Source organism: Nicotiana tabacum, chromosome 6 (genome assembly GCF_000715075.1).
Source record: "Nicotiana tabacum cultivar K326 chromosome 6, ASM71507v2, whole genome shotgun sequence".
Lineage (NCBI taxonomy): Eukaryota > Viridiplantae > Streptophyta > Magnoliopsida > Solanales > Solanaceae > Nicotiana > Nicotiana tabacum.
Window position 1 is genome coordinate 19,943,317 of NC_134085.1, and position 9,718 is coordinate 19,953,034.

At 34.9% G+C, this 9,718-nt stretch overlaps 1 long non-coding RNA gene across 1 annotated transcript; it reads right to left on the reverse strand.

The window, feature by feature from the left end:
* Positions 1-485: 485 nt before the first annotated feature.
* On the reverse strand, positions 486-3,966 carry LOC107790483 (uncharacterized). The gene is made up of 2 exons (XR_001649048.2): positions 3,269-3,966; positions 486-732 (listed from the first exon to the last, which is right to left on the reverse strand). It is a non-coding gene; the product is annotated as an uncharacterized LOC107790483 (long non-coding RNA).
* Between the last annotated feature and the right edge of the window lie 5,752 nt (positions 3,967-9,718).

The following is a 9,718-nucleotide window of genomic DNA, read 5'->3' on the forward strand; positions in this document are numbered from 1 at the left end:
GTGGAGGATGCCCCCTAATCCAAGACTGATACATTTCTGCCATCTGCTGTTTCAACCTTTGGATCTCATCTTTCAATTCAGACTCCGACTCCACAAACTCCCTTGGTGGGTCTACAACCCCAGTGTCTGTTTCCTTGCTATCCATTGCTACCTTGCTCTTTGACCTTATGTTGTACAGATGACTCGCCGAAATGCCACAAACTAACCACCCTATATTATGATAACAATGAAAGTAACAAATAGGAGCAAAACAAAGACAACACGTTTGCTTTAGGGCATTTATCAGATAGAAATATCACATTACGTGCAATGCCCCTAATCACAGTTAACAGTTCTAGAATGGCTTCGAGGGTACGGAGGTCGTATGGCATCATCCCAATTTCACTCTTCTTGGCCCATTTCCTTCTTCATTTTCCCAATTTCATGAATCAGATCAAGCGTAGTTCTGGAAAGTAACAAACAAAATAAACTAAGAAACAAAAATCTTTTTGAATTTTCCATTTATAACTTCTTTTTTTCAAATACAATACATGAAGTACTATAACAAAAGACTCGAAAATCTTAACTAGACTGACAGACTCAATATAACTGTACAAGACTAATAATTAAAGACAACATAAAATAGACTAAAAAAATAAAATGTTTCCTCAAGCAGCTCGTGCATGCAATGGTCTTGACTAGAATGGTCCTGGGGTATTTGTCATGCTCAAACTCTAGCAAATTGATCCATACCTGAATGGGAAAATTAAGATCAAATAGAGTTAGTGACTCAAGACACATGTGACTCCACGACACCTTCTATTGGCACATGCAAGGCATGATTAAGGCTATATTTGCAAAATGACCTACGTAGCCAAAATGTGACTATTAGCACAAACTCAACAAAGATGACCTCAAAAATATGGACATACCTCCCTAAGGCTTATATAGATTCAAACTCCCAATAATCATGGCCCAATATTAATTTGCAAAAATGACCCATTTTGCAAAAAATGACCGATATGGTCAAAAGTGGCTAAAGATGCAAACTCAAAAAGGAAGGACCATAAAGTAATATGAAACCTATTTGTGGACTCAAAATCCTACGACATGGGTAATTGAACCACTTTTGCGAAAATGACCCCATTTTGCAACAATGGTCGATATGGCCAAAAGTGGCTAGACACGCAAATTCAACAGGAATGGACATACCTTGTTGTGGGCTTAGGACTCTAATACATGGGTTAACAAGCCATTTTGTGAAAATATCCCTATTTTGCAAAAACAACCGATGTGACCAAACGTGGCTAGACATGCAAGATTTGGCTAAGACCCCGCGAAGCCAAGAACCTAAGACACTAGGAAGACTGGACCCTATGTGGGCTGCCTATGTATCACGCCCTGAAAGACGAGAATCAAGTATACTTAGTTCGGGAAGATTGGACATGGGAAAATGCCTTTTTCTTTAAAAATGCAACTAATTTGGAAAACTCATATTTTTTGTCTTTTTGAGAAATGATGAAAAATGTAAAATCTTTTGGATTTTCGTTGATTGATTTTTTTTTATTTTTTGGAAAATGAGGGGAAAGTGCAAAATTGGATTTTTTTTTTTTGAAAAAGTTGTGAAAGAAAATATAATTCAGCCCTACTTGCTTCGTTTTCACCCTTCTTTCCGAAACATCGGTCTGCCAAATGAACTTTTTACCTTCAAAGATGCAACATGTAGAACATAGGGATGATTAAATGTCTTTTTGGGCCATAAGCTCATTTTAACATAATTTGGATAGGCCTCCTACAACGGGACACGGTGCCTGGGGGCGAACCCTTCTAGGTTTAAATAATATGATGCACATAAGCATGACCTAAAGGTTGACCTACGGTTGAGGTTCACTAGACAAGGCAATTCGGGGCGGCACGTGGTCGATGGCAGCTGCTCTAGCTGTCCGCCCACTCCACGCTCCCACGCCACCCCCTAAAGACACGAATGACTCACAAAAGGTCGTGTATGCTCAAACGTACTCCGGAAAAATTGTTGTAGAAAGAAGACTCATGGTTATGCAAATGATGACAGTTTATAAAGTAGTAACAAATAAAGAAAAGAGATAAACAAATAACCAAAAAAATAAGTAAATAAGACAAACAAACCAGATAAACAAAGCAAATAAAAAACAAACACCTCAATCGAATATCCTAAAAGCCAACAAGATCAAATAACATCTCGAACCTGCAACTCCCCAGCAGAGTCGCCAGAGCTGTCACACCCTTTTTTTTACAAACCCACTAACCCTCTTAAATTAATAAAAAAATTTGTAAAGCTCAAAAAGGTTTTTAATTAAAAAGTGACAAAATTGTGTTCAAAAGGAAATAACTCAGAGTCACCAGACATTGTTTTGGTGTGCCAGGTCACCATTTAAAAAAAATTCCTTTTAAAACACTTTGGACTCCAAATTAAGTCAGCACTTGAGATTCGGGTAAGTGGGTTCATTTGACTCGGGGAGAAGGTGTTAGGCATTCCCCGAGTCCCGTAACTAGTACGGTTGCATACTTGATCTAGTTGGCTTTCAGAATTCAAATTGAGGTAAAAATAAAAATGAAAAAAGCAAAATAAACACACACGAGGCTCGAGGTCGTTCCCACCCAATAAAAGAAAAAAAAAATAAAATACTACAAGTTCTACTTTCGGCCTCCAAATACAAATACTTTGGGGCATACCCCGGACAAAATATATACAAATCCTTCAGGGCATTCCCCGGATAAATTTAACTAAGGAAACAACCTCTTGCCTCAAAACTAACAAAATCCTAAAGCTTGCCTACCCAAGTGTGGTCGTCCTAAGCATGCTCCTAGCAGGCCGATTTAAATAAATAACAAGAAATAAATTATCCTATGAATGTTTATTCTTAAACCCTAAATTTCTAATATACGAGCCTAATTCCCATGGTACATGTTCACTATTTGAACCACCAACCAATCCAATTAATCATTTAATTAAATTCTTCTGTCATCAGCATAGTAACCGGAAGGCCTTATCTCTTAATGAAGTAGTGAAACCATGGAATCAAGAACCCATTTTAGCCGTCAAACCCATCCAAACACATTTACTAGAGAATCAGACAATATTGAACAATAATCAGTAAAATGGAACACCAAATATCACCAAGACACTCAAGACTAGAACAATCATATTCTAACTCATTTAATCAGCGAAACAAAGCAAAGACAGACTAAGGAAACGAAGGAATCATGATATTAATTAAGCAAAACAGAATAGAATAAAAAGGAAATCAACCTCAAACGAATTTGACAATTAATCGTGAGGCGACGTTGAACTCAAAAATGCGACAAACCCAGGATGAACCTCGAATCAGTCTCGACTTAACTCCATTTTTAACTTCTGTCCAGATTTTTGTCCGTGTTCCCAACTGTGGTGGTTGTGTTGCGGCTGATTTGGTGGTTTTGAGATGGGTCGTTTGTGTTGGGCTGCTGCCAGAGGCTGTGCATTTGGAGTAGGGGCTAGGGCAATCAGCTGCTGGTGGCGTGGTTAGTGAAGGTGTAGATGATGGGGCTTGGCTATGGCGGTGATGGAGTTAGGGTTGGTTGCCGGCGGTTTGTAAAGTGAGGGAGATGGGGCAAATGGGATGGTTTGCGACTGGTTTGGTGAAAAGAGTTCTGGAGGCAGGGGCATACTGGTTTTGGAGAAGATGAGGTCGGTGGCGGTTTTGGGTTGGGATGGTGTGACGACGCTAGGAGCTTGGTCTCTTAGTGTTGGTGGAGTATGGGCGGCTGGATGGTTTTTTGGTAGTGTCGATGATGGTTAAGCGATAGAGAGGAGGGGTCTTGGGCGGCTGGTCCGTTTTTTGCTCTCTAGGTATTTTGTTGTAGTCTAGCTGAAGAAGAAGAAGAAGGCAGCCATGAGTGTCCAATAAGGGTTCAGCTAGGGTCTTCTCTTCTATATCTGATGGGGTTATGGGCTTTGGGTTTATGAAAGGTAAGGGAGGTTAGGCTTCAAATTTGGGCTTTAACATTGGGCTAAAAATAAATGTCCAAATCTTATTTAAGTTCCTTTTAATATAAGATAAATATACTACATAATGCAAAAATTAATCTGATTAATTAAACCAAATTATATATAAAATATGAAACTATTTTTGGTATTTTCAAAAATTATATTAAAATAAAATAGGTTCAAAGTAATATATCCTTCTAAAATATCTAAAGCATGAATTAAATAGAGAAATATGGAACAATTTTTGTAATTTTCAATTTTGTTCTTAAAATAAAGTAAATGAGTCAAAACTAATTAAAATAACGATACTAGACCTAAACTAAATATTTAAATACTAAAATATGTAAAATCTTGGGTCAAAAATTACATGTCTACATTTCTTAATCTACTGTTGCGGAATAAATAATGCAGAAATTAAAGAACACAAGTATTTTTACGTGAAAAACACCTGACTCAAAAGGTAAAAAAAGCCACGACCTATACCAGTAAGATTTTCCCCAAAACATCACTACATCTCTAAGCCAAACAACAATATTTACAAATCTCTTGTGAATCTAAGGATTAAACTCTAACCTTTGTAGCAACAAGCCATAGGGTGTTGCGACTGATTTAAGTTAACTCTAACTTGAATAATACAACTCAAGTACGTAGTACAAATGCTTCTAAGGTACAACTTAAAAGCACATACTACAATTGAACTACAATAAAAGACAAAAATGGAACTAGTTATTCTATCTAGTTCATGTAGCTTCAGGTTCGTACTCTTGAAACACATGAATTGCTTGTAAAATGCCTTGATATTTTGTGCTCAATTATTGCGTAACTTCAGCGTGTGTTCGTACCTGCAAAAGATAACACAATTGATATTTGTAGAGTTAGTAAAATAAGGATTAACTAGAGTTCTAATGTTTTACTGAAATCTGGGAATTACCGACCAAAAATTTACGACCAAAGATGGTTGGTCAAAAAAAGCGACCAACATTGGTCGCTAATGTGGAGAAAATTATTAAATAATTATTTTAAATAATTTACCGACCAAGGTTGGTCGCTTTTTGGTCGGTAAAGTGGTCAACATGTTGACCGAGCTGAGTCAGACTTGCTTAGTCAAAGAAATATTGAAATTAGTGACCAACTTTGGTCGCTAATGTGGGACCCAATTATAGCGTTTTAATAATTATATTATTATTAAAAATATTTTATAAAATATAAATAAATAATATTTAAAATTGGCGACCAAAGTTGGTCGGTTATGAAAGGGGAAGCAAGTAGCGACCAACTTTGGTCGCTATTTTGCGGACCCAGTTCTAACGTTTAATAATTATATTATTATTTAAAATATTTTATAAAATATAAATAAATCTTATTTAAAATTAGCGACCAACGTTGGTCGCTATTTTTTAATTCTGGATAATTAGCGACCAAAATTGGTCTCTTTTCAGGTCAACATTGGTCAAAATTAAAAATCACTTTTGTATTTACTATCTAAATAATATAAATGTAATCCGTTAACACTTTTGTAATACAAGGGATGAATACACTAAAATATACTCTAACATGCTATATATGTAATTAAAGTAGTGCAACAAAGCGTGTTATATATATATATTAATTGATATAACTCGAGACGTTTTGTTTTTAATATTCAACGATGCATCTGAGTATGTTATAAGTCGATGAATCAATTTACACACAGATATATTTGATGAAAAATTATAGATATGAATTGGACTTTTAATTTATGTATTGAAATTTTAGTTTATAAATTGAAATTTTAGGATATGAATTGAACTTTTTAGGATATGAGTTGAACCTTTAGGATATGAATTGAATTAACTAAAAAAGATTAGGATATGAATTTACTAAATTAATTTTTTTTTGTTTTATTTGTATAGATGGAACATCGTACTTGGATGTACAGTAGGAATTATCCTAATCAGCGGGGATTGCTGGAGGATTTTATAGAAGGGGTTGATGAATTTATTAGACATGCAATGGAACTTCCACCAAGAATAACTTAGATACAGTACCTGACAGGGTGTGTCTTTGATCAATTGTTGTTCTCATTAGCGACAATGATGATGAGAAAGCAATGGCATGTGTTTCAAACAGTGATGGTGTAGGTAAGAATTTAACATTTCCTAAGCAGATAAAAGAAGAGGTTATACAGGAATTCTCTACTTCATTTTCCAAGAGGAAACGAAGTTTAATTGAGAGTGACAAGGTTGATGGTAATGGAAAGATGTCCGTTGCTCATGGAAGTTCCCATAAAACGGGGATCATAAGACTCTATGATGACAAAGACGAAAGGAAGTTTTATTCTCAACTTTCTTCCAAGTCTGATCCGTAAAAGCTTAATGGGATTTGTGATTTTTCTTCGGATTCAGACAATGATTTGAGTGAAAAATGTATGGAAATGCTAATCAAAAGAATTAAAGGTAAAACGCTTCTCTAAGGAAGAGAAGTTTGGAGAAATCTGCTGCCTATAAAGTGCACATATCACGTTCATGCAGAGTTCAACATCCCTCTCTTCCAAGAAATACGTTTTACCTTTAATTCTTTTGATTAGCATTTCCATACTTTTATCACTCAAATCATTATCTGAATCCGAAGAAATATAACCAATCCCATTAAGTTTATACGGATCAAACTTGAAAGAAAGTTGAGAATAAAACTTCATTTCGTCTTTGTCATCACAGAATCTTATGATCCCCGTTTTATGTGAACTGTCATGAGCAATGTACAACTTTCCATTACTATCAACCTTGTCACTCTCAATTAAACTTCTTTTCCTCTTGGAAAATGAAGTGGAGAATTCCTCTATAACTTCTTCTTTTATCTGCTTAAGAAATGTTAAATTCCTACCTACACCATCACTGTTTGAAACACATTCCATTGCTTTCTCATCATCATTGTCGCTAATGAGAACAATAATTAATCAAAGACACACCTTGTTAGGTGTTGTATCCAAGTTTATCCCGAGTAATAAAACTATGAGGATAATCACCAAAGCCACCAGACAGCTTTATGATGACAATGAAGCAAGATGAGCTATTCAATGAGACTCGTATTGTAAAGAAGAAGAAAGATACTGATCCAGAAAGGTGGGTCGAGGGCCGAGCCTCGACTATACATGTAATTTTTTACTTTTCATTAAGTATTTTTGATTTACTTTTATATAAATTTTGAAATACTAATTCAATGTAATTTTTCTTATAGGGCCGCTTCACAGCTGACTTAGAGAAATTCATACGCAGTCATCCACCTAATGAGTCGGGCGAGACAATCCAACTTTCGGACGAGGATGCTAAAAGAACACTCCTTGAGTACTTTATATACTTTGAACTAGACAATATAACCAGTTTTCGAATGGGCTTGTAATAAACGTTAACTTAGTTTTGTTAATTTAATGTGTTGGTTCTATTGAACTTTATACTATGTTCGTTTTAATGTTGTTGTTGTTGTTGTTGTGTTGTTGTTTTTGTTGTTGTTATTATGTTGTTGTTGTTGTGTTGTTGTTGTTGTTGTTGTTGTTGTGTTGGTATCGTTGTTGTTGTTGCTTGTAATAGGGAATTTGGTATGCTGGCAGGTGGTGTAGTTGCCAAAACAGGCAGTTTCTGCCAAAATTATACCTAGAAAAGCGACCAACTTTGGTCGCTTTTCTATTGAAAAAAATATTTTCTGGGCAATAGCGACCAAGGTTCGTCCCTAATTAACTCAGATTTTTTAAAAAGCGACCAACTGCGGTCGCTATTCTATTAAAAAAAATTATGGATAATAGCGACCAATTTTGATCGCTTATGTTTAAAAAATAATTAAATTCTTGAAACTAGCGATCACTTTTGGTCACTTATGTTTTAAAAAATTAAAAAAATTAAAAAAAGCGACCAACTTTGGTCGCTATTTTTCAGATTTTAAAATATATTATTTGGTTTACAAACCAAAGTTGGTCACTATATTTTGATTAATAATAAATTAAAAAACGTAATTTAAATATAGAGACCAACTTTGGTCGCTAAATTTATATTATTTAAAATATTAAAGCGACCAAAGTTGATCGGTATATTGTTTACCCGAAATATTTGGTCATTTTACCTTAGAGACCAAAGTTGGTCACTAATTAGCGACCAACTTTTGTCTCTAAGGTAAAGGGACCAGCAAAATAGCGATCAAGCCAGTTTGGACGCTTTCTGGTCGCTTTTTGACCTGTAAGCGACCAAACGCTTTTTATGGTCGCTTTTTTCCGAATTCCTTGGTAGAAGAGTTCTAGTTATCTTCAACTTCTAACTACTTCCTTATCTTGGATAGAGTTCTCTTCAAGTAAGGAGTCCTTCTCCTTATCAAATATGCAATCTATTTGGAACATGGAATATCATAAATAACCACTTATACTTATCCCTTACACGTGCATTCATTTTGCTTGAATCTGACTGTGACCTGTGTAGACTGTCTATAGACCTAGTTCATGCATGTGTTCTTTTGTCGATCATCAAACCAAACCGCATGCAAATAAATAGTTTAAAGAATGATTATAAGAAAATTGATACTAAGGAAGGTAGCGTAATATCATAAATTATAAGGGAATTCAATATGTGAAGCAAAATCTGGGAGGAGATCTTTGAAATTATCCCAATACAATTTTCGCAGTGATACTTTCATTAACACTTTATACATTTCACTATTTCAACTATTAGACCCACTTCTCCTATTGAATAAGAATTGTTATTAAACTTAAACTCAATATGGAAATAGGCAGCATTATTGTGACTTGCCATTTGATGCAAGGATAAGAGTTGTCAATGTCTAAAGAAATGAGTTCATTTGAGTGGATATAGTTGCTAGTTCTGTACTCGAAGATATGATTACAAGCTTTGCTAGTGCTGCCCAGCCATTTGGCCCCAAAAACAATAATCAAGGTCCAAAATTTGCATCTTGTGGATATATACTAATTCTTCCGTTTCGATATATGGCAGCCTTTGATACTTGTGGTGTTTAAAGTATCACGGATAAAAGTTTTGTAGGGATATAATATTTGTATAACTATAAAAGTTTTTCAATATGATAAAATAGGTAAAATAAATAGTTAAAATTAAATTATTTTTAAATATAGAAATGCATCATTCTTTTTAGAACAACTAATAAGAAAAAAATATATCATATAAATTAAAAAGGACGGAGTAGTAAAAATAAGGTGAGATAGCCATTTTGACACTGCAACTGAAAAATAGCCGGTGCTTATAAAATAGTCATCATTTGGTGCAGAGATAAAACCTGGACAAAAATTTTCTAAACTAAAATATAATTTTTTTTTAGCATAATAGACTAGACTTTCAGTTGTTACAAGTGAAACTCCATCATAGTGTATGTATTGAATAACTCTGAAAAACTCTAGCATAATGTGGAATTTGAAACCCTTATATGTTTGACTCCATTACAATGTCAATGCACTGGAGTTGGAACTTTTACACTACGGTGCACTCGATCTTGTACTGTTGGCACGGGTGAAAGTTGGCTGAACTCCAGGACTGATTCAGTCTCCTTGCCAACTGGGAACTTGCATCTGCGTCATCTTCACCATATTTCTCAAACTAGAAGTTCCTATTTAGTTGGATTCAAAATTAAAGGTAAGCCATCACGAGGCTTTGAACCGTGTGTTGGCTATATGAAATAGCTCTTGGTCAACTTGGGTCACGCCCGTCTATTCCTATAGCTTATGAATTACCAAAAACGAAACAT